General features: G+C 42.0%; 1 protein-coding gene and 1 pseudogene across 2 annotated transcripts in view; both read left to right on the plus strand.

Annotated features, from left to right (window-relative positions):
• Nucleotides 1-23,365, plus strand: part of LOC149168705 (UPF0613 protein PB24D3.06c-like) — a 327,857-nt gene that overhangs the window by 47,324 nt on the left and 257,168 nt on the right. The gene's annotated exons all lie outside the window — the stretch shown is intronic.
• On the plus strand, nt 1,442-2,133 carry LOC149168706 (uncharacterized; annotated as a pseudogene).

The raw sequence follows: 23,365 nt of genomic DNA on the forward strand, positions 1-23,365 counted from the left end.
CTTTTATCATGCATGTTTTCTTTTTTGGGTTACATTAAATTCCAACTAGCCATGGAATATAGTTTGTGACTTAATTTTTGTGGATTGTGTTTGAAACATAATCCTTTGGGGTTATGTGAATTTGGCACATTCACTTGAGTGGAAGGAAAAAAGCCTGAAGTGAAGGCCAACAATCATAGAAGTCCAAGAGACCTCTTAGAATATGAAACCAAGGGTCACACAAAATGTATGTATATGTATATTTTATGAATAAGAATGCATTCGACGCTTATCTTAATTTGCCGTCTAGTTTTGTGAGTTTATTTAACAGTGGTATCAGAGCCTGTCAGATCTGCACCTGGGCACTCTGCAATCCCTGTTTGTCAGTGGCAGACTTGCACCAAGCCATTTCATCTGAGTGCTATCTCTGCCATTCTCCAAGCTGAGCATTACCCTAGCGCAAATTCATTTGCTCGTTCATTTGCTCTGCGCAGGCTCCCTCTACTTGTCCCTCCTCTCCTCTGTAGAAATACCTTTTCTCTTGTTTGCAGTCTGTCAGACCCTGTAATGAACAGCATTCCTGCATTATTCCAAGGCATCAGATCTGCTTTGATCCCTGTCTGAGTTGCACCTGATTCATTTGTGCTAGCAGGCCCTCTTTCTTGCTGACTTGTTCTGCTCTAAAGAAAAACCTACACTACTCTCATGGCCATCATGCACATTTGATGGTGGTACTCACCTTTGATAGTGGTGTTCAGGCATTGGTGTGAAGATATTCCGCTCCAAGAAAATACTGTTTACCTTGTGTGTTCACTTGTTGTTGATACCACCCTCGACTATTTCCCTGTTCTTCTGCATCAACACAACAGCCGAGCAATCGAACCAAATTCCTATGGTTCACCAGAGATAGAATCTGGACCTCGTTTAGAACCTATTCAATTCCTTTGATATTACCAAACTTGATAGTCTTAACTGCAATGACCTTGTCATCATTGAGTATTCTTGTGTAAACCTCATAAAAGGCCCTAAAGCCAAGCTGGTGCTGCTGCTCTCGTGTTGCGAAAATCGCGATTTTTTCGGCATGGTGATTTACTCGGTGATTTTTTCATTTTGAAAAAATCGCCAAAAAATCGTAAAAAATGTGAAAAGAACACGATAAAAATCATAAAAATTGCGATAAAATAGTAAGAACCGCCAAAAAATCATAAAAATCGTCAAAAAATCGTGGATGGTTTAGATACTTAAAAAATTGAAAAAACTGATTTTTTGTTTGTTTGTTTTTGTTGTTGTTGTTGTTAATATTGCCGATCTTTTGCCAATTTTTTTCCTGATTTTTACGATTTTTCCCCTTGCCGATTTAATCCCGACCGCGATGTTCGCAACACTGCTCCATTCCATACATGTTGGACAATGACGTTCAAAGGTGGTCCCATAGTGCGGCATGATTAATAATACTGACACTATGGTCCCGCAGACCCATTCCAATGTCCGTCCAAGAGCTTGGCCCAAGAATCTTATAGCATTTTCTCCGCACTGCATGCATATGAGCTTCTTGACAAATTGCAGTTATTTCTGCAACACTAATTTATCAGGCTGAGATATATAGTCTTCCAAGTCTACCTCATTACTGAGGTTCCTATCAAGCCTTCCAAGGGTTAAGCTGCGTGTTTTCAAGCCCACCTTTAGTGTTCCTCTAAAGCTCAAAGAAATGCCAAGTGGAAAGTGGGACAAGGCTAGCACCGTTATTTGAAACTATCATTAGTTCGAGGTGGCCTCTAATCCAAATTTGATTGGGGCAGTAAACCATTATGAGAACATTATTGAGATTGAAAGCTTGCAGAAGCCGTCAGAGCCAAATCTGCCCAATGAAGATAATGGCGAAATTAAGGATCTGAGGTCTCAAGTTATAAAAAATGGCAGTGACTTCGAAGAGGATGATCCGAAATCTGCACTTGGAAAAGGATGGAGGGATGGAGAAACTGCAGCTTTACAAAGCTCAGAACTATGCAGCGTGTTGGTGTTGGTCAATTGATTAAGAAGCATGGAAATGACTACCAGACTATGTCAAGGGACTTGAAACTGAATGCAATGTAACATTCAGTTGCAGCTCTCCAGAAATCGTGCAAAAGAGTTCATGCTTATGAAACACTGTAACATTGCATAAAAGACATGCATATTGGAGCTAAGATGATTGTGGTGATCCATGGTCATTTAGTTGCACATTGGCATTTTCTTTATATGTCAGAAGTTGACATCTCTGTTGGAGAGCAAACACATTTGTTTGAGGTAGACATTGTGCTAACCAGTGATATGCCTTTACACAAGGCACATGACATTGGTGAAGCACTTCAGGGAAATCTGGAATCGCTTCCTGACATAAAACAAGCTTTTGTGTATTTAGACTCCGAATATAGTCAGAGACCTCAGCATAGGAAATGGCTACTCCTATCTCTGTATTTGAGTGTCATTTTATAATAGAAACTTCATAATCTGCTTTTCAGTTCTTCTTTTAGTCTCTGGTTGCTAACATTGTCATCCTAGGATATGGTTGTAAAGCAATATTATGGGACATTTAGAGCTCCTTCCTCCAAACCCTCGATCCTCAAGGCTTGGAGTACCTTCCAAGCTACAAAAATCAAGACTCCCTCTTAGTGAGGGAGGTACTTCCAAGACTAGGAAGTAACCATCATCATCGGCGACATTAACCCATCTGGCATCCATCACTGCAACGTACTTTGTAGAATGAACTTGACAATCTCGGTAGTGCCTCTTCCTCATCACATCTGAACTTGAAGATCCCAAACCTCCATAGGGCTGCTCCCTTTGCTGCTAGACTCCCTCTGAGCCTATACGATCTCCACTGGCTCAGTCCTGCAAACACTCATCCTCCTGGATCAAATACCACTCGTGCAAATCCCTCCAATTTGGGATATGCAACATCACGATCCTATGAAGACACTAGCTTGCCAATCTGTAGTCCATCACATGAAGCAATCTCGATCACGCTAAACTCGTCCATGCCAAAGAAGTTCTCGAGCTGTCCTAACAATCCATGACAAGACATAAGAAGTCCACGATCTGTAAACCTGAACACAACATACTGAAGTGGACCAGGTCCACCACCGAGCCACTAGAACTTCCAGCCTGTTTCACCATGTAGTCTATCGAGACCACTTCTCCATGTCTTCAGTTGAACCCTCTACTCCGTGATCTAGACACCTACAACTCCCTCTGAGTTGCTTCGTTGTGCACACTTTGATTCACTGTCCCTCAAAGTAGCTCAGATACGCTCTGATACCATGTTGAATTTCCACGATCTTGGTGTCTGGGATAGAATCCTAAATCATTGATGCTACCAAACCAAAGATCACAACGAAACTACTTTGCACAGCGGAATATAAACAACAATAAATCTACTAGTGCACGAAATATAGACAATTTTTTACAATTTTCAACCCAACTTCATTATATTAATCAACGTGAATAATACCACAGTCTAGGCCTCCTGTACCTAGGATAATGGCCCTCATACATCCACTAGTACAAGAATACAAAACTGGGGCTTGGTGTCAATCCATTGACCATCAACAAGATATTTTGACCATCTAGTTGTCGCATGCTCTCTCAGCTCCTCTAGGTTGTACCCTGTACCTGTCGTCCTTCGACTCTCGATCTGCTATATTGCCTCTATTAATGATCCAAGTCCATCTGGTCACTGAACCTCAACTATCTAATCTGCTCACTAGTTGTGCATTAGTCCATCAAGGGCACAAGACATCGAGACTCCTGTAGAGCTATTCACAACTCCGTTTGTGAACAACTCACAATCTGCCTACTGTTGCTCCTCAGCTACTCAGGCACTTCAACCCACTATGGTCTTCTTGCGCTGCTCCAATGAAGACCAACATAGGGCACGAAGGGCTGCCACCTATCACTGCAAGATGTCCATCTCCCACAATGAACACGGGCTAGGAGGACTACCCATCATCTTCCATAGATGTCCTTCTCCGCACACAAGTCTAGGGCTACTCAAACTGCTCTTGGCTTATCAAACCCTTGAGCTCTTCTTCTGCTACTTTAACAACCATCTAAGTCCATGAATATGGTGCACACTGGGCTCCAACTTGGACACTATCACGCTGTCCTCCAACATACCATAAATGCCCAATCCACGTTCACACTTGGTCCACTCTCACGCTGCCCTCCAACAGATTAGGAGTGACCAATTGTGCTATAGCATCTGCTCCTTGTTAGGGCATCCAACACTTATGGAGACCCTTCCACATGGCGGCTAACAGGCTCCATACATAGTCCTCTCCTAGGACACCATCTAGCTAGCATCCATCCATCAACAAGGTGACATCTACAACATACTGCTATTGCCTCCATGACCTCGATTTCTGTGCTTCTAGAAGACTTGTTAGGGCACACCACCAGCCCTAACCCATTGCTCCAAACTTGTGTGAACTTCTTCCAAAGGCTGCTCCTTTTCGTTGTCAAATTGTAGGCAATAAACACTGCTCTAGGGTGAGGCTGCTCCTCAACTTACCCTACAACACTTTTTGTACCAACCAACAATAAGAATGTTGCCCTTACATACAGAGACATCCCTTGTACTACTACGCAATCACCTCCAGAAGCTGCGGCCTAAGGGACAAACCTATCTTAGGCCTAACTACCCTCAAAACAGTCCCTTCAACATGCTGCTGTAGCAGCCCTTTTTTGCGACCTTGTAGATAGAGGTGACCCACACACAATCAAGCACATAATACTCTCACAAGACTTAGACCCAATCCTACATCTTCTCTGCCTAGAAGCTGTCCACTTTCTGCTCTCCGAAGGCCTTGAATTTGAGCAAGATCTTCCATGTGGAACTTGACCCTAGTTAGGGCATTCTAGGTTTGCATAAAACTCAGATTCCTCGACTTTACAAGTCTCCTTTCACTGCGCTTTAGCTAGAGATGTTTGCGGCCTAGTTTAGGAAGCCTAGTAGGCTACACGGCCCCCCTAAACAAGCCTTTTTCTTCCCTGCACTTGCAACAAAGATGCATGCCCTGCAACAGAGAAACTTCCCATTGATTTTATGCCTAAAGACTTGCCCCAACTCATTCGGCCTAGAAACTCCTTCCCTCTCTAGCTGCATCTGCTAAAAATTATTCCAAACAGTCACAAGAATGACTACATTCTCTTCTTTATTGGGTCTCCTAGGGATGCGACCTTCCTGAGGTAGAATTTGCCTCCTATTCGCTTCACATGAGAGATAGATTCACTTGCTTGGTCAGTAATGAGGCTCCTCCTCACTCCTTTATATACTTTTCCTTATGCTAACGTCCAACCCTTCTTAGGGGTCTCTACAAGTGAAGCCGAATTGTATTTCTTAGGACTATTAGCCCACATAACCACATATTAACTTCAAAAAATCATAACTACATTTCTACAACTCGGATTTTGATAATTTTTGTTGCATCTGGTTCGTCTCGACGTCCTCTATCATCTCCATCCATCACATATAGAAATATCATCACGGTTTTGGCCCAACAACTTTGGGTGCAAAACCCCAAGCTTGGGTTTCAAGCCCGCAAGGCCACTTGTGAAGCTCCTTCCTCCAAACCCTTGATCCTCAAGGCTTGGAGTACCTCCTAAGCTACAAAAATCAACAATGATAGGGGTAAGGGCAACCAAGGAGACATCCATTTGGGAGAGGGTTCAGGTACCTCACACATCCAAGGACACGTGAACTACCAGGCCACAAACCCACACAATATGCCCCATATCTATAGCGTGCCACCTAAGTCGACTATCCCTACATTTCTAGCATCTGGTACTGGAGGGCAACAGGGGCAGGAGAATGTGCCCATGGGAGACTACTTATTAGAGTACCAGTCATATGGGGTTGATTTTAGAGATGCCATCACCTTCAAATATTTCTGCCAGCTCAAGAATAACAAGAAGAACAAGGGGAACATAACAACACAATCGGTTTTATGTAATAATGGTTATATAATTTGAAAAAGTTTGGAATCAAGGCTTTTGTGGGAGTGGAGATGGAGGTGTACAATGTTTGTGAGAGTTTGAAGCCCGCGATGGTGGTTGATCTGCTCCTTCAGTTTGTTCAAGAGAACAGAGTTGCAATTTATGCCAGATGGAAGAGGGGGGAAACGATGGCGTATGCTAGGGCTTCGATGCTCTCTGCACTCGAGGAGATTGTCGAAAGTGGGAGGCATCCCTCGTCCAGTGTTTCGAAGGTCTGATCCGGAACCATTGCTCTGTGCCGGATGGGTTAGGGCACATTGGGATCTCTCTCCGATTACTTTCGATCATCAAATTTGAACCATCTTTGTTCTGCAAAAGAGACGGGAATTTTTTTCTTTTTATTGATTTACTGTTTTTGGCTAGATCTGCACTAGCAGAATCACGACTACGCTCACACGAATCTTCCTTCAGCGATTTATGTGGGTTGTCTAACACATCTATGAGCATTCACTCCGGAAGCTCCCAACAAATTAATGGGGGTGCTCAGTTTGTCGATGCTGAGGCCCGATTCGCCCAGGCCTTCCGAGAAGGAAAAAAAGCCTAACAGTGTTTATATTTCAATTTGTATTCAAGCTTATGCAATGAACTATGGGGATGGGCATTAGACTTGTATGTAAAACAAACTGAAACTGGGTGGGGCTATAGGACACAATAAATTTTTACAGTTAAAAGGTGAAACAAAGTTGTTGGAAGAAAAGTTAGAACAATTTATAAAGAAGGAAGCACTGAAATCTTCAGATAAAAAAATCCAAGCTAAGGAGAAGGGAATAAATGCAGATCCAATCAACATCATAACTAAAGAAGATGTTGATATAGTTGAAGTAAAAACATATTTGGATGTTGAAGTACAAATAATGGAAATTCTAAGTGAAGATCTAGCAACCAACCAAGCAACATCAATGCATGAAGAAAATCATATACCAAAAGAAAACCAAGAAATCACTGCAAACATGATAAGGGAAAATCATGCTACAAGAACTCCTTATGGACATTCAAATCATAAAAATAGGTATCTTAACTAGTCAATGTATCAATATCACTTAGGGAAAAAACAATTGACTTATCTTCTGAAAAATATTCCGGCCAGTGCAATTAAGTCTTATGGTAACTATTCATCGTGGAAGTGCGATATTTCACTTTTTCAGTAATAAGGAAACACGTTTTTTTAATGATTTTAGGTAACCTTCCGTTTTCTTCATTATGAGACTTCATTTTGCTTTCGTCAAAATTTCGTAGTATTTCACTGAAACTTGGTACTATATAACTTCAATATTATAACACCCTTTATCGATTTAATTGGGCAAGTAAAGACATGCAACAATTAGAGAAGGCTACAGAGGTTGTGGTTTCACACCAACACACATGTTGAATGGCAGTTGCATCTCATATGCAAATCAACCCTTGACGAAGACAAAGCCCCAATTACATGACGCAACGGGTTAAGTCGCATTTGATCATGCTGATTCACAGAGGCGACTTTGATGGATGCCATGCATGGATCAATTTGATGGTGGAAGCATGGAAACTAGAGGTTGGCAGCTGTAGAATAAAGACAATGTTGTCTGTTGTGACAGAGCACACACCCAAACAAATCAAGACAGACCAAGACATTTTGCATCAATGATAGAGAGAAGTTGAGCAATTCAGTGAACACTGAACTCTAATTTGGTGACCATCTCAGATGGTCACCAGAGTTTCCCAACACCATTGTAAAAGTCAGGGAATTCAGTGATTGCATCCCAGTGAACAATAATTTGGTGATTCAATAGACTTAGGAAACTGCATTGAGCATCTATTTCTTTCAACATTGATTTCCCCTACCAGTTTTGCATTTAATTAGCTTGGATGACAGTCTCAACACAGAAGAAAGCCAAACTGTGTCAGATTCATATCTATATGCAGAATTTGAGTTCTCTAGGTACACAATTTCTTTTCATGGTGAAAAATCTCAGATATTTTCTCATAGATAAATGTATTCTAATAATTGAAATTTTAAGTGGATTGCATATTTGCATAAGCATTTCAATATTCTGAATTTAAACATGGACCTCTTTTTCTCTGGAAAAGAAAAAATCATAAGTGGAGTATAACCAGTTCTCAGAAAAATGAAAAGTTTCTTTCTGATACAAATTTGTGGAGTAATAAGGGTTTCTGTTCTATATTGCAGTAGTAAGGTGGCATTTTTCTGGATTTATATTACACTTTTTTTTCGAAGTCTTAAGAAGATTTTTGTTTTTATTTTTACTTTTATTTTGAGTTATAAAAATATCTTTGGTAGAATCAGCAGTGTCGTTCCGGAGGTCTAAGCAGAAATACTTTTTATGATGCTGAAATCTTACAAATTAAATAGGAAAAATTACCTAGCTTGGATGCAGAAAATGGAGCAAATCCTCTCCTATTGTGATTGTTTGTGGATTGTCTTCAGGGCAACTCCAAAACCAGATCCCATGACTAATGACTACAAGAAGACAAATAAAAATGGCGTGCTTCTTCTAACTTTTGCTCTTGCGGGTGCCATTCTTCTTTATATTTGAGCCATTAGTAATGTTATTGAAATATGGCAGAAGTTAAAATGTTTGTATGGAATCTCTAATGAAGTTAGAATTTTATTGTTGCAAAATAATTTCAACCAATAACCAATTTTTTATAAAGGTGGTTGACTCAGATTCAGTAATAGAACATGTCCAGAGATTCCATGAATTGAAGAATGAGTTATTGGTAATTGATACCAAAATTAATGACAATTTATTATCTTTTTGTTCAATAGCTTCCTTGAATTGTATCAGAATTTTATTACATCATTTTGCATATCTTCTCGACATGAAACTTTGGCATTCAAAGTTTTAGGTTTATTGATCGAAGAAGATAAGAGGTGAATGAGAGTGAAGGTCTAGATAGAGCAGTCACAGGAAGGCACAGAGCAAGAGGTTGAGATCAGTGTTGCGAACATCTTGATAACATCCCAATTTTATCTTGAAATTACGATTTTTTGGCCTAGACGATGTTTGCCGATTTTTACTGATATTTTGATGATATCTTAGTTTTGCCGATGTTTGCTGATTTTTACCGATATTTTCCCGATTTTTACAATTTTTTGGTTTTCCGGGCCTTTGCCGATTTTATCCCGATGCCGATGTTCGCAACATTGGTTGAGATAGAGGTCATGGTAGATGCAGGAATAATTGGCAACAAAATTGGACAAATAATTTATAAAGTTTCAAAAGTAATTCTCAACAAGATTTAAATTCTGCAATTAAGGTGGCAGAAATAACCATAATGAAGAATATTGTTTTCTTAAGAAAATATATGAATTTTAAAGGACTAGAAAGAAGAGGAAGAAGGCAGCAAAGCAATTTTGCTGAATGTAATACAATAACTCAAAAAGTTAAAATTGAAATTGATTATCTTTTTATGTTGACACATAAAGATGTTATTGCATCACAATGTGGTTGGTATAATGATTCAGGTGCTCCCAAACACATGATTGGTGAGAGGTTTTTTTAAAGCTTGATAAAAGTAAAAAGAAAGTCATTGTTTTTAGGTGATAATATAAGAAAAGAAAGAAAATTCTTTTAACGTCCACAAGGTTAAAGATAGCCTATGGGAAAATTAAGTGTAAATATGCAAAGCAAAATATACAAAAACACCATGAATCCAAAACAAGTAATCAGACCATGAATTTGCATCCAAAACTGCACTGTGTACTCATTTTATTAATGGAAAGAGGTTTAGAACAAGGTGCTGGAATGAGTGCATCTGGGCTTGCTCTAGTTAGGCTAGCAAAGCCCCAAAATGATCAGTGAATCACCCTCCTCCAATCTGCTGGTAATTCGGCCCAAGTGCTGCGCTGTAGGTGTCTAGAAATGTGCTGTTTCCTGAAATGATCTGCTGCTAGAGCCCTCTCCACTAGTCAGAAAATTTCGGGAAATTAATCCTGACCTCTACTCAAGAAACCCAGAATAACCCACAAAGGGTTTGGCCAAAGCTTAACCTCGGAAATTCGAACCTCTTTGGCTTGACTGGCTCTTTTGTTGGGCAAATTGACCCACCTGAAGATTCTGCTGCTAAATGCTCCAAAAATGTTTGCAAACCTTGTTAGAAGGCTCCCTAGGCCTTCCCTCCAAGTTTCCTCCACAAACTCCCCTCTCTCGTCAACTTCCTAGAGTGCCTCTAGCCAAGATTACACAGTCCCTGCGTTGCTGTAGCTTTCCCCGCTACTGTAACTCGACTCATTGCTGCTGGTATGATTTGGGACTAAGTAGAACTCCCTCCTTGGGCTGGCACTTGAAGTCCACCGAAGCAAGGGCTGAGATTTCCGCTCGAAAACACTTGGTGTGTTGAACAACACATGCAGACTTGGCCTCACTCTTCGAACATGCTATGTCAAAAGACAAATTCTGAAAATGATAGATGATGAGCCAAAATGAGAGCCCTACTTCCTTTTGTTGATTTGCCTCCAAGATGGCCCATGTGGGCCCACATCGAATTCCTCTCACCAGTTTTGCTCCAATGAGAGCGTACTCTCCATGTGGGCTGAAATTCCCTTGTGGTGGCCCCCATTTTCCACCAAAGCCGCAATCTTTCATCGAACTCTAATGTTAGGGTGCCTCTCATGCCAAAAATCGAATATGGGTCCCCTAAGCCCACTTCTCCTAAGTGAAACCACGTAAGATGCCAAAATTGAGCAAAAATTGATGTTTACTTAGTGAAACACTAAGTAGGAATATCACAGTCCTCCCCGTCAAAACATTGATTGTCCTCAAGCAACTGCAATGAAGGATGTTGTAGTATCTGCTCCCCCTCATAGGTGGCATCCTCATCCGGTAGATTCCTCCATCAAATAAAAAACTCTCTGATGACCCTGTTACGTAGATGTCTCTTACTGATATCCAAAATGGCATCTAGTTCCAACACCAAATGCCCCTCATCGTCCATAGGGGGTAGCTCTGTAGCGGCTGTAACCTGTTGTCCCAGTGCCTTCTTCAAGCAAGACACATGAAAAATGTTGTGCACCCGGCTCCCCGGGGGTAGCTCTAGCTCATATGCTACCTCCCCCACCCTTCGAGTGACACGATAAGACCCATAGAAGCGGGGTTTGAGCTTCTCGGCTCCCTTCTGCTTGAGTGTAGACTGCCGGTATGGCTGGAGCCTAAAAAATACCAAGTCCCCTACTTCGAACTGCCTCTCAACTCTGCCCTTGTCTGCATAAAGCTTCTGCTGATTTTGGGCAATTTGCATGTTGTCTTTCAGAGCCCTCAAGATATCTTGGCTCTCCTGTATCCAGTCCTTGGCCCTTGGGGCCCTGTTGTCTCTAAACATAATGTCAGCGAAAGATAATGCATCATAACCATACAAAGCTCAACATGGTGACATCGCTATAGACATGTGGTGCGTAGTGTTGTAACAATATTCACCCAAGTGTAGCCACCGTATCCATGCTTTCTGTTGCCCTATCACATAGTTATGCAAGTAGCCCTCCAACCACTTGTTAACTATTTCAGTTTGCTCGTCTGTCTGAGGGTGGTAACTGGTACTTGGGGTGAACTCAATACCCACCAACTAGAATAGCTCCTACCAAAATCCACCCATGAACCTGTTGTCCGGGTCACTGACAATGGTATTTGGGAGACCATGTAACCAAAACACCTCCCTGAAAACAATTTGTCCACCTATAAGGCCGAGTACTGAGCTGGAATGGCGAAGAAGTGAGCGTACTTCGTCAAGTGGTTCACCACTACATAGATGCAGTCTTTGCCCTGTACTGTGGCCAACCCAGTAATGCAATCCATCGATATGCTCTCCCATTTCTGCTCCGGAATGGGAAGCAACTGCAATAGGTCCGCAGGGTGTGTCTGCTCTCCCTTGTTTCACTAGCATGTGTCAGACTCCCGGATATGCCTCAGAACATCATCCTTGAGGCCCTTCCACACAAAGCGCTCCTTGATGGCCCGATATGTCTTTGTGAACCCCTGGTACCCTGCTAATGGCGAATCGTGAGCAGCCTATAGGATCTTCTCCCTTAGTGGGGAGTTGGGTATCAAGTAGATTCGGTCTTGATAGTAGATCACCTCGTTCATCACTTGATACCGATCATCTGTCACCAACCCATCAAGGACCTATTGTAGTGTCCAACATCCCCCATTTACCTCGCACGCAACCCTGTACTTGGAGTACTCCACTAATAACTGCGCCCTCCAATCTGGGGCAATGCTCGTCAAGGAAAGAGTGGCTGGCCTCCTGGACAATGCATCAGCCACTACGTTGTGCTTCCTTTTGACATACTCAATGTCAAAGTCATAGGCTTGGAGCTTGCTCACCCACTTCTACTGCCTCTCTTGCAACTGTTTATGCTCCATGAAGAACCTGAGGCTGTTGTGAGCAGTCTTGACTTTAAACCTGTTCCCCACCAAACACTGCCTGAACTTGGCCAAAGCATGCATAATGGCCAGCATCTCCTTGTCATAGATGGAGTACAGTAGCTCATGGAGCATTAACTTCCGACTCTCAAACATTATGGGGTTCCCCCCTGCATCAACACGATCCCCACACCCACTCCTGATGCATCATACTCCAACACGAAAGGTTGAGTGAAGTCAGGAAGTGCCAGCACCGAACAACTACTCATGACCTCCTTGAGGCGATCAAATGCCTCCTGTGCTGTAGTGGTCCACTCAAAGGTCCCCTTCTTCGTCAAGTTTGTGAGGGGTGCGGCTAACTGGGAGAAGCCCTTCATGAACTTCCTGTAATAAGTGCAAATGCCCACGAAACCCCTCAGCTCGCTCACATTTCGGGGCTCTGGCCAATCTTGGATGGCCCTGATCTTCTCCTCATGTACTCTGACATCCTCCTCCCCAATGGTGTGCCCTAAGTAGAGCATCTCAGTCAGCACAAACTCGCACTTGGATAGTTTGTCATAGAATTGCAGCTCCTCCAGAATGAGCTGTATTGTCTCAAGGTGCTGTAAATGCTTAGCCCAAGTCCGGCTATAAATCAATATGTCATCAAAGAATACCAGTACGAACTTCCTCAACTGCCCACGAAACACGTGGTTCATGCATAACTGGAATGTAGCTGGTGCGTTGGTCAGCCCGAAGGGCATAACCAGGAACTCGAAGTGCCCATAATGGCACCGAAATGTTGTCTTCGGGACATCTTGGTCCCTCACCCAGATCTGATGGTACCCCGATCGTAAATCAATCTTTGAGAAGAACTTAGCTCCCCTCAACTCATCCATCAACTCATCTATATTTGGAATGGGGTAGCGGTTCTTCAGTGTCTTCTTGTTGAGGGCCCTGTAATCGATGCACATCCGTAAGGACCCGCCCTTCTTCTTCACCAGCACAACTGATGAGGCAAAAGGGCTAGAGCTGGACCTGATGTGCCCAAGTGTTAATAGCTCATGGATGGCCCTCTCGATCTCATCCCGATATGCCTTGGGATGTCAATAAGGAGTGGTGATAACAACCTACACTCCTGGCTCCAACTCGATAGTGTGCTCAAACCTCGAGTCAGGGGTTGACCCGGTGGTATGTCCCCAAATACAACTAGATACCTGTTAAGAATAGCCCGTATGTCTGGATGTGGTGGCTTGGGATTTCCCCCAGCCGTTGAGATCCTCAACTGCACAACCCACTCAATGTCTCCATGTCTCAAGTTAGCCTCCATCCTGTGGGCCGAAATAGTTTGTGGTGGGTATGAGTGCGTCCCCCAAAGCAACACGACCTTGCCATGTGGCCCTACAAACTCCATCTCCAACTTCCTCCGGTCTGTTTTGACTCTGCCAAACGTATAGAGCCACTGGATTCCCAACAACACGTTGGTGTCTGGTACATTTACCACAAAGAAATGATCTGTCATGGACTAGTTCCCCATGGTCACTGTCAAGGCTGACACATAATGAGTGCATTGCATGGTTCTGTCCCCAGGCACAAGAGTTGAGAATCCCTCAAACTCCTCAGTTGTGATGCCCCTCCTCTGAACCAACTGAGCATTAATGAAATTGTGGGTAGCCCCACTGTCCACTAGAACTGATACATGTTTCCCCTGAACAATGCCTCTAATTGTCATAGTCAAAAATTTGGGTACCCCACACAGTGATGCAAGGACCCCTCTAGTAGGTGCAAAGGAAACTCCCCCTGGTGGTGGTGGTCCTCCCCCTTGAGGTGCTGTGTTGTCCTCTCTACCCATCTCAAAATAGGTCTCATCCTCTGCATCGCTATCAGAGAAGACATCGATATAGTGGGCCTTGCCCGCTGCACAATTATGGCCTGGTGCCCATAGCTCCTGACAAGTGAAGCACAATTTCCTCCTATTGAGGTCTCTCCATATCTCCTCATCCAGCTGTCCACGCCCTTGATTGGCCCTCGGTGGTGGAGCCCTAGTGTCCTTCCCCCTCTGCTGGAAACCTTGTCTAGGGGGTAATGGTGCCCGTGCCCTAGGTAGGGCATCCTGTAAATCTCGGGCTCTCCCTACCGCATCCTGTAATGTAGTGGGCCTATTGGACCTCACTAACCCACATAATGGCTCTGTTAGCCCATCCACAAACATGAAGATCCTCCTATACTCTGACAAGTCAAGCACCATCATAGACAATCGCAGAATCTCTGAGATGTAGGCTTCTGCACTCCCAGTCTGCTTGAGCCTTGTCAGCTCCCCAAAATACTCCTTCGGATCCTTCCTCTCAAACAACTCCAACACCCTTCTGGTAAAATCATCATAGGCAGTTACTTCTGCATGTCCCAACGTGGTCAATTTGTGGAACCACCAGTCATGGGCTTCACCTTCTAGATGCAATGTGACAATCTTGATTGCCTCTCCTTCTGTCATTGGTTCAGCTAGAAATAAACATCCAACTTTTCGACCCATGTCTTGGCCGAGCTCTTGGAGGACCCATCGAAGGTTGGGAGAAATAGCCTCCCCACAGTGCGTTGCAAATCTGTCCCCTGCATGTAACATCCTCCACTATGTCCCTTGGGCTTATTGTCGCCCTTAAACTGACATCAATATTTGAAAGTAATGGTCCTCCCAAAATTAGGCCCATACGACTGATACTCCAGGAAATAGTCCCCATAAGGTGCCTCCTCCTGCTCCGACTGCCCACTTGCTCCAGATTGTAGGAATGTAGGAATGGTGGATCTAGGGGGTGTGTTCTGAATGAATGGCATGTTGGCATGGAGAGAGGCATGGTGTTGTGAGGTGCCAGATCTTTTTCCATAGTGGAAATCCCCTTGGACTCCCTTGCCCTTGTTGCCATTGCCATTTCGCTCGCCCATTCCTCTAATGTTTCGAGATAAATCCTACATTGCCTTCAGTAGGAGTTGGGAAAACTCCTTTTCCTCATCCATTTTGTCTCCTTCATTGTCCCTGATGTTGGTTTCTTCTACCTTCGGTTCTGTAGTCACAGGATCAGGGGTGATCTCTAACTGTTGTTCCTTGCTTCTATACCTTTGCCTCTAGTATGTCATGTTCTGCCTATCCTCCGGTGTCATAAACTGTGCTGCTCCCACAAGCTGTGCCAAGTCTACAAGCTCTGATACCACTGTAATATCCCTAAGGGAAAATTAATGGTAAATATGCAAAGCAAAATAGACAAAAACAACATGAAACCAAAACAAGTAATCAAACCATGAATTTGCATCCAAAATTGTACTGTGTACTCATTTTATTAATGGAAAGAGGTGTACAATAAGGTGCTGGAATGAGTGCACCTGGGCTTGCTCTAGGCAAGCTAGCAAAGCCCCAAAATGATGAGTGAATTACCCTCCTCTAATCTGTTGGTAATTCGACCCAAGTGCTGCGCTTTAGGTGTCTAGAAATGTGCTGCTCCCTGAAATGATCTGCTGTTAGAGCCCTCTCCACTGCTCAGAAAATTCCAGGAAATTAATCCCGACCTCTACTCAAGAAACCCAGAATAACCCACGAAGGGTTTGGCCAAAGCTTGACCCTGGAAATTTGACCCTCTTTGGCTTCACTGGCTCTTCTGTTGGGCAAATCGACCCACCTGAAGATTTTGCTGCTAAATGCTCCAAAAATGTCTGCAAACCCTATTAGAAGGCTCCCCAAGCCTTCCCTCCAAGTTTTCTCCACAAACTCCCCTCTCCTCAACTTCCCGGAGTGCCTCTAGCCAAGACTACGCAGTCCTTGTGCTGCTGTAGCTTTGCCCGCTGCTGTAACTTGACTCACTGCTACTGGTACAATTTGGAACTAAGTAGAACTCCCTCCTTGGGCTGGCACTCGAAGTCCACCGAAGCAAGGGTTAGGATTTCTGCTGAGAAACACTTGGTTTGCTGAACAACACATGCAGACTTGGCTCATTGCTCAATCGTGCTATGTCAAAAGACAAATTCTGAAAATTATAGATGATGAGCCAAACTGAGAGCCCCTCCTTCCTTTCGTTGATTTGCCTCCAAGATTGCCCATATGGGCCCACATCGAATTCCTCTCACCAATTTTGCTCCAATGAGAGCGTACTCTCCATGTGGGCCGAAATTCCCTTATGGTGGCCCCCACGTTCCACCAAAGCCGCAATCTTTCCATCAAACTCTAATGTTGGGGTGCCTCTCATGCCAAAAATCGAATGTGGGTCCCCTCAGCCCACTTCTCCTAAGTGAAACCATTTAATACACCAAAATTGAGCAAAAAATGATATTTACTTAATGAAACACTTAGTAGGAATATCACATAATAGTATACATGTAGTACAAGGTAGAAGAGAAATACCTAAGCTATTTTTAGGAGATGGTGTCAAAAACATATAGATTTCATGGACAAGTAAGAAGTTGACTAAAATGGCCCTTTCATCAACAAAAGCATATTACAAGCAATTGTTGAAGCAACTTGTGAGGTAGTGTGTTTAGGTGGATTTTATGTGATTTGAATCTTTAATAGATGCAACCAATAATTTTACAGGCGACAATAAGAGTGTAATCAAGATGACAAATAATTTAGATTTCTATTAAAAAACAAAACATGTAGAAGTTCATCATCACTAGATCAGAGAACAGGTTTCAAACAAAGAGATATAGAACTGGTTTTTTGCAAATCACAGGATTAGGTAGCGAATATTTTCTTTAAGGTGCTCACCAAGGATGCGTTTGAGAAGTTTTGAGACTTGTTAGGAGTCATGGAAAACGAAATAAACATTAAGGGGGAATGGAGGTAGTAAGACTTCATAATGCTTATTTAGTAAGTGATGTAATAAAGTTTGAATATAATGTTAAGTTGTACACGTGAGCTAATGGAGTATTAAGACAATAGATTCTAGAACATTGTTGTAAATTGTAATAGAGAGATTAGATGTGTGGTTCCTAACGAGAATAACAAAACTTGCTTGATATATATACAACACCTAGTTGATTTTTGGGTAGCTGCGATTGGTATTCCCTAGCTACATATGTTGGTCCTTGAAAGAAAAAGAAATTTAAATTTAAATTATAAATTTTGGATCACATGTAGGTCCCAAAATGACAGGTTGGCCCCACCATGCGAATGGGTGTGACCCTTGGTCAAATGCACCTCTTTTGACCACTATGTATACCAATTAGGCCTTCCTCATTTGGACAAATTCAGATCACACAGAAATCATTTGTTCTTTTGTTTATATGTGCGAAGGAGAGAGAGAAGAAGATTGAAGTTTGACCGAACTCTTTTGGAGTCTGTTGACCAATGTTGACTTGATCTGTTTGATTGAGTTCTAGGTAGAGTTTGACCGAATTTTCTAAGTAGTTTGATTGAATTTTGAGTAGTCAGTTTGAACTTAGTTTGACCCAGATTTTGATTTGTTTGACCCAGTGTATTCTGGGTAGTTTGATCACAGTTTGATCGAGCTTTATGGCAGCAATAGGAGGCCGAAATTATGCCTGTTTGACTTAGGGTTGACCGAATTTGTGGGCAGCTGCATGTTGAAAACGTAGTGAGTAAAGGTCTTCTAGCTTGTGCCTTAGCTAGTGAAGACCTTGATTTGTCTTTATCTCAGTAGGAGTGTGAGCTCATGAGTTAGACTTCAGTTAGGATGAGATTATTTCCAGTTTACTGGAATGATCATCAAGATGGCATGCATAGAGTTGGAGCTTCAGTTAATTGGAGTCTTCATCAGTTTGACTACAACATGAGGTGGTAGTTGCAAGTTTAGTTACAACGAGTTAGACTTCAGTCTTGATTGACGGAAGAATGAGTTAAGACTCCAAGTGTTGATTGGAGAGAGAAAGAGTATCTCTCTCAATTAACTTGCTATTAGAACTCGAGCTTCTAAATTGAGCTAGGCCACTTGCATGCTCAAATTGGGTCTATAAAGAGGAGGACAAAGGCACAGGAATACACAAGTTTGTGAGATCTTCTTTGATTGTGGAGAGCGCAGAATTGAGAGCTTGTGTCCTAAGAAATAGGAGATCACAAGTGTGCAAGGATTTAGGAGATTGTGCACAGATTTGAGGAGCTTGTGTCCTAAGAAATAGAAAGTCACAAGTGCACAAGACAGAGTTGCGGGGGAGTGCTCCACCCCCCGGAACCCGCTCCCAATCCGCGATCCAGGCGGGAGCGCGCTCCCGATAAAAAAATTTGCACTCCCTGCCAAAATCAGGAGTGATATTGGGAGCGTCGCTCCTGGAGCAAAAATTACAGCTCAGGAGCGATCGCTCCCGAGCGTTAAAATTTCGCTCTAGGAGCGTTCCACGGGGAAAAAAAATAGCGGACACGAAAAAAATTTAATTTAAAAAAAAAATGTTTTAAAATCACTTTGGGACAAAAAAAATTTCATTATCACTTGAATGAGTTGAGTTTAGCTGGAGAGCAAGAGCAAAAGAGCGAGGAGAAGCGAGGAGCAAGGGCTGAGGAGCAAGGAGCAAGCCTGCAAAGAGGTTAGTAACTTAGTAATTTAGTATTTTAAACCTTAGTTAGGTAGTAATTTAGTTTAGTTTAGTTAGTTTAATTTAGTTTAGTTTAGTTTATTAACTTTATTTAGTAAAAAATAATGTTAATAGATTAAATTAATTAATCTAAATAAATTAAATTAATTTTCATATTCCCATTCCCATTCCCATTCCCATTAAATTTTGCAGATTCAGAAGCCTACAAATATCAAACATCATGGACCTGGCTATATTTCTTGGCATTTTCCTCTTCTTGGTCCCTTTTATGGTTATTATGGTGCTGGAGAGTAGGAAACGGAGGGGCCAAAATGAAGAGGGCGATGAAGAAGCTGGAGAAAGTGGATTTGATGAAAACCTCGGTGAGGAGGAGCTAGAGGAGGGTGAACATGACTCTCAAAAAACTAAACAAGACCAAACCCCATTGTGGAAATATGTTAACAGGCCTGAAGTAGGGAGAGGGGGTGGAACCACTAAATTTCATTGCCCCCATTACAATAATAATTATACAGGTTCATACACCCGTGCCAGAAAACACCTTTGCGGGAAAAGGCCATGGGATGGAGATAAGCAAATAGGAATCAAAACTTGTCCAACGGTGTCAGCAGCGGATAGAGCCAAATACATAAGGGAAGAGGAGGAAGCCCAATACAAATCTAAAAAATTAAGGGGTTTCTTTGAACCAAGCTCACAATCACAAGCACAAAGAACTCCTTTAGCATCTTCCCAAGGCAGTGGATATGGAGGCACAGGGTCATCAGCTTTAAGGCGTAGAACCATATCAGATTTCCTTGATGAGGGGTGTAGGAATGATGTGGATTCAAAGGTTTACGGGTTTCTCTATGCATGTGGGATACCATTCAATGTTCTTCGCTCACCTTATTGGTACGAAATGGTTTCTGCCATAAATGATGCCCCTAAAGGATACAAGAGCCTTGGGTATGACAACGCAAGAACCGTTGGACTTGATCATGAAAAAGCAAAAATATCACATTCTTTGAATAGAATGACAAGTTCTTGGACTGACCATGGGGTGTCCATTGTATCTGAAGGATGGACAAATGTAAAAGGCAAGCCATTGATAAGTGTTCTTGCTGTGTCTGTTAGTGGTGCCGTCTTTCTAACTGCACATGATTACTCAGACAAGTTTAGGACCGCCATCAACATTGCAGAAGCATTACTTGAAACAATTGACCGTATTGGGCCATACAATGTCATCCAAGTCATCACTGATAATGCTCCTAATTGTAAGGCAGCGGGAGAAATTATTGAGGATAAATACCCCAACATATTTTGGTCTGGATGTTTGGTTCACACATTGAACCTTCTGATGCATGACGTTGTCAAGAACAAAAATGCACAATACAAATGGATTGGTGACTTGTACAAGAAAGGCAAACAAATGATAAAATTTATTATAAATCATAGCCATACCCATGGCCTTTTCCACAGTCACTCGAGATTGGAGTTGTTGAAGATTGCGAAGACCAGATTTGGTAGCTCTTACCTCACCTTCAGGCACCTTTTGAAGGTAAGAGAGTCATTGGCTAGCATGGTATCAAGTCCACATTGGCAGGTATTAAAGGAAAGGGCTACAAATGCAGCTGACAGGCGAGGTTTTGAACTGGTGGAGGAGGCCGCTCTTGATGGTCAGTTTTGGACAAGTGTGAGGCAAGTATTGGATTTCACCAAGCCCATTTATCACATGATTCAGTTTGCAGATACAGACAAACCAGTGATTGGCGAGGTGTATGAGCAGATGGATACCATGTTGGGGCAAATAAAAGATATCGTTCATAACAGAGATCCCGACTTGTACAAACTGATTCACGATTGTGTGTGTGAATGGTGGAATAGACTTAATCTTCCACTACATTGCTTGGCGTGTATCCTTACGCCAAAATACTACTCTACATCTTGGTTGGGCCAACTTGCACTAGGGGGTGGGATTAGGACCAAACCCCATTTAGATGCACTAGTGGATATTTGCAAGCATCAGAAAATTTGATACCTGACAGGGAGGAATGTGCAGCTGTGCGCCTTGAAATAGGCAAATACTTCAGTGGCACTGGTTTGTTTGGTACGTTCCATGAAATGGAAGACAGAGACAGATTTGATGCTCTCACATGGTGGGAAACATATGTCGGCCATGGACTTTTGCCAAAATTGGCAAAAAAAGTTCCATCACAGGTTGTAAATACTTCTTTTGCAGAGAGGTGTTGGAGCACCTACAATTTCATACATAATGTGAAAAGAAATAGACTCAATGAAAATCGAGCAGAAAGCTTGGTTTATGTGCACTACAACTTGAGGTTGTTGAGTCATTACTGTGATCGGGCTTATGAGGATCCCACATATAAAATTTGGGACAATCACCAAGAGGATGACAATTTGGAGGATGGTATAGTGCATCTTGAAGCATTGGAAGAGGAACTTATAAGGGATGAAGATGAAGCAGCTGGAGCAGCCATGCCACCTCCACCTCCACCATCCAGTAGCAGTGCTCGAGTTCTGAGTCTTGTTCCTTTGCTGTCGCCACCTCCATCTACACCCTCACGTGGAGGGCATGTGCCTTCTAGTTCTGGTCGTCGGTTTGTGCGGGAGACTCCTAGAAGACCACCACGACCTACTTATACTCCTGGAGACTCTCGTGGCAAGGGCCACATGTAGATTTACAGTTTACTTGTCTTTTCTAGTTTCTATTAGTTTTCATAACTGTTGAGTCTTGAGTCCTTGACTCTTGACTTATGAAAGATCTTGAGTCCTTGACTCTTGACTCTTGACTCTTTCATATCATAATGATATTTTTTGTAAACAATATATGACTGTGACAATGAAAATTTGAAGTTTGAAGTTGGCAATTATAACTCATTGGTAATGATTGTGAATTATGAATATGATGCTTCGTGAAAGACTAAAGTTGTTTCATTTCATTTCATTATTCATGTTTCATTGTATAACATTTCATTTCATGTTAACAGTTAGAAGTTAGGACTTAGAAATATCTAAGATATTATTTCTTGTAATGGTTAAACTTAGCTTACAAGTACAACTTTGGTGATCAATGATGATAAATGTTATATATTGAATTTTCAATTTTGAAAGCTTGAAGTTGAAACTTTAAGATTGAATTTGATGAATCATGATTCATGAGACTCAACATGTTGCAGTTGTAATATGTATTTTACTAACTTGTGGACATGGTTGATGAACATTATAACTTCTAGATGATTGATGTGATATGGTTCAATGATCAATTTATGTTTTTTTATGTTTTTTTATATCTAATTCATCATTCTACATGTTTTTGTTGACATATATGTATCAAAAATTAAAATATATAAAAAATATATATATTTTTAAAAAATCGCTCCGGGATTCGCTCCCAAACCGGGAGCTTCTGAAAATGTCGCTCCCGCTCCCAAGTAACATTGGCGCAAGAGAATAGGCGCCACAAGTGCGCTAAGAAATAGGAGATTTGTGCAAGAGAATAGGGGCTCATGTGCGCTAGGAAATAGGGACCTAGTGCGCAAGGATTAAGGAGTTTCTAGTGCACAAAGATCAAGGAGTAGGATCCGGGGATTTGTAAGCAAGTCAAGGCTATTCAGTAGGGGAACAATTGCATGCTAGAGGGCAGAGATCAAGCAGTGATCAAGGCAGGCTGAGATCAATTGTATTAGCTGAGATTAGTGAGAAGAATCATAACGTTTTCTCAGAGACAGTTTGCTTTGTAATAGATTCAATTTCTCAAGAACAATCAATAAAATACCACAAGAAAGCAGCTTTTCCCTTTTGGGTTTCCTAGGTAAAAAAGAGTGTCAATTTGTGTGATGTGTTTTCACCTCTGGTGTTTTATTCCGCTACTTATAAATTGTTAAGAAACTTTGTATCATAGTGAAAGTAAATTGGGTTTCAAGTTTCAGTTGCCTTGTTTTCAGTTATTCATCTAAGTAGTTGCAGAGTTTCATCGAAAATTAACACTGCAGGAGGCCGAATTTAGGCCTGTTTGACTAGGTTTGACCTGTGCTAGATTGTTGGTCTATGTTGGCAAAGCTTCGACTGAAAATTCAGATTGTTCTTTTGCTGAATTGAGTTATTTCTCCTAGAAAACATTGCTGGGTTTTCTCCCAAGTTTAGGTTTCCCGGGTGAAAATTTTTGGTGTTTACTATGCATGGTTTTTGACTATGATCTTTGCTATTTCCATTGCATCTACTGTTGAATTTTCTGAGTGTAATTGCTTAATGATGTTCTGAAATATGCTAAAGTAAGACTGCATATCATTGGAAGTAATTATTAGTGGCCAAAAATTGTGCTTGTGTAAATTAGTGCTAGAAAATCAACATTGTTTTAGAGCTTTGGTGAAGAAAGGTCAGTAAAGATCACCCCTTGAAGACACCTATTCTGCAATCTGATCTGTGATTAGACTCTTGATTAGATGGTTCCTTCTATCAATAGGCTTGAAGGTGCAACAAACACAAATGATGAGGAT

Source organism: Pinus tabuliformis, chromosome 4_2 (assembly GCF_031772625.1).
Source record: "Pinus tabuliformis cultivar Carrire ecotype Pingquan chromosome 4_2, CPIR1, whole genome shotgun sequence".
Taxonomy (NCBI): domain Eukaryota; kingdom Viridiplantae; phylum Streptophyta; class Pinopsida; order Pinales; family Pinaceae; genus Pinus; species Pinus tabuliformis.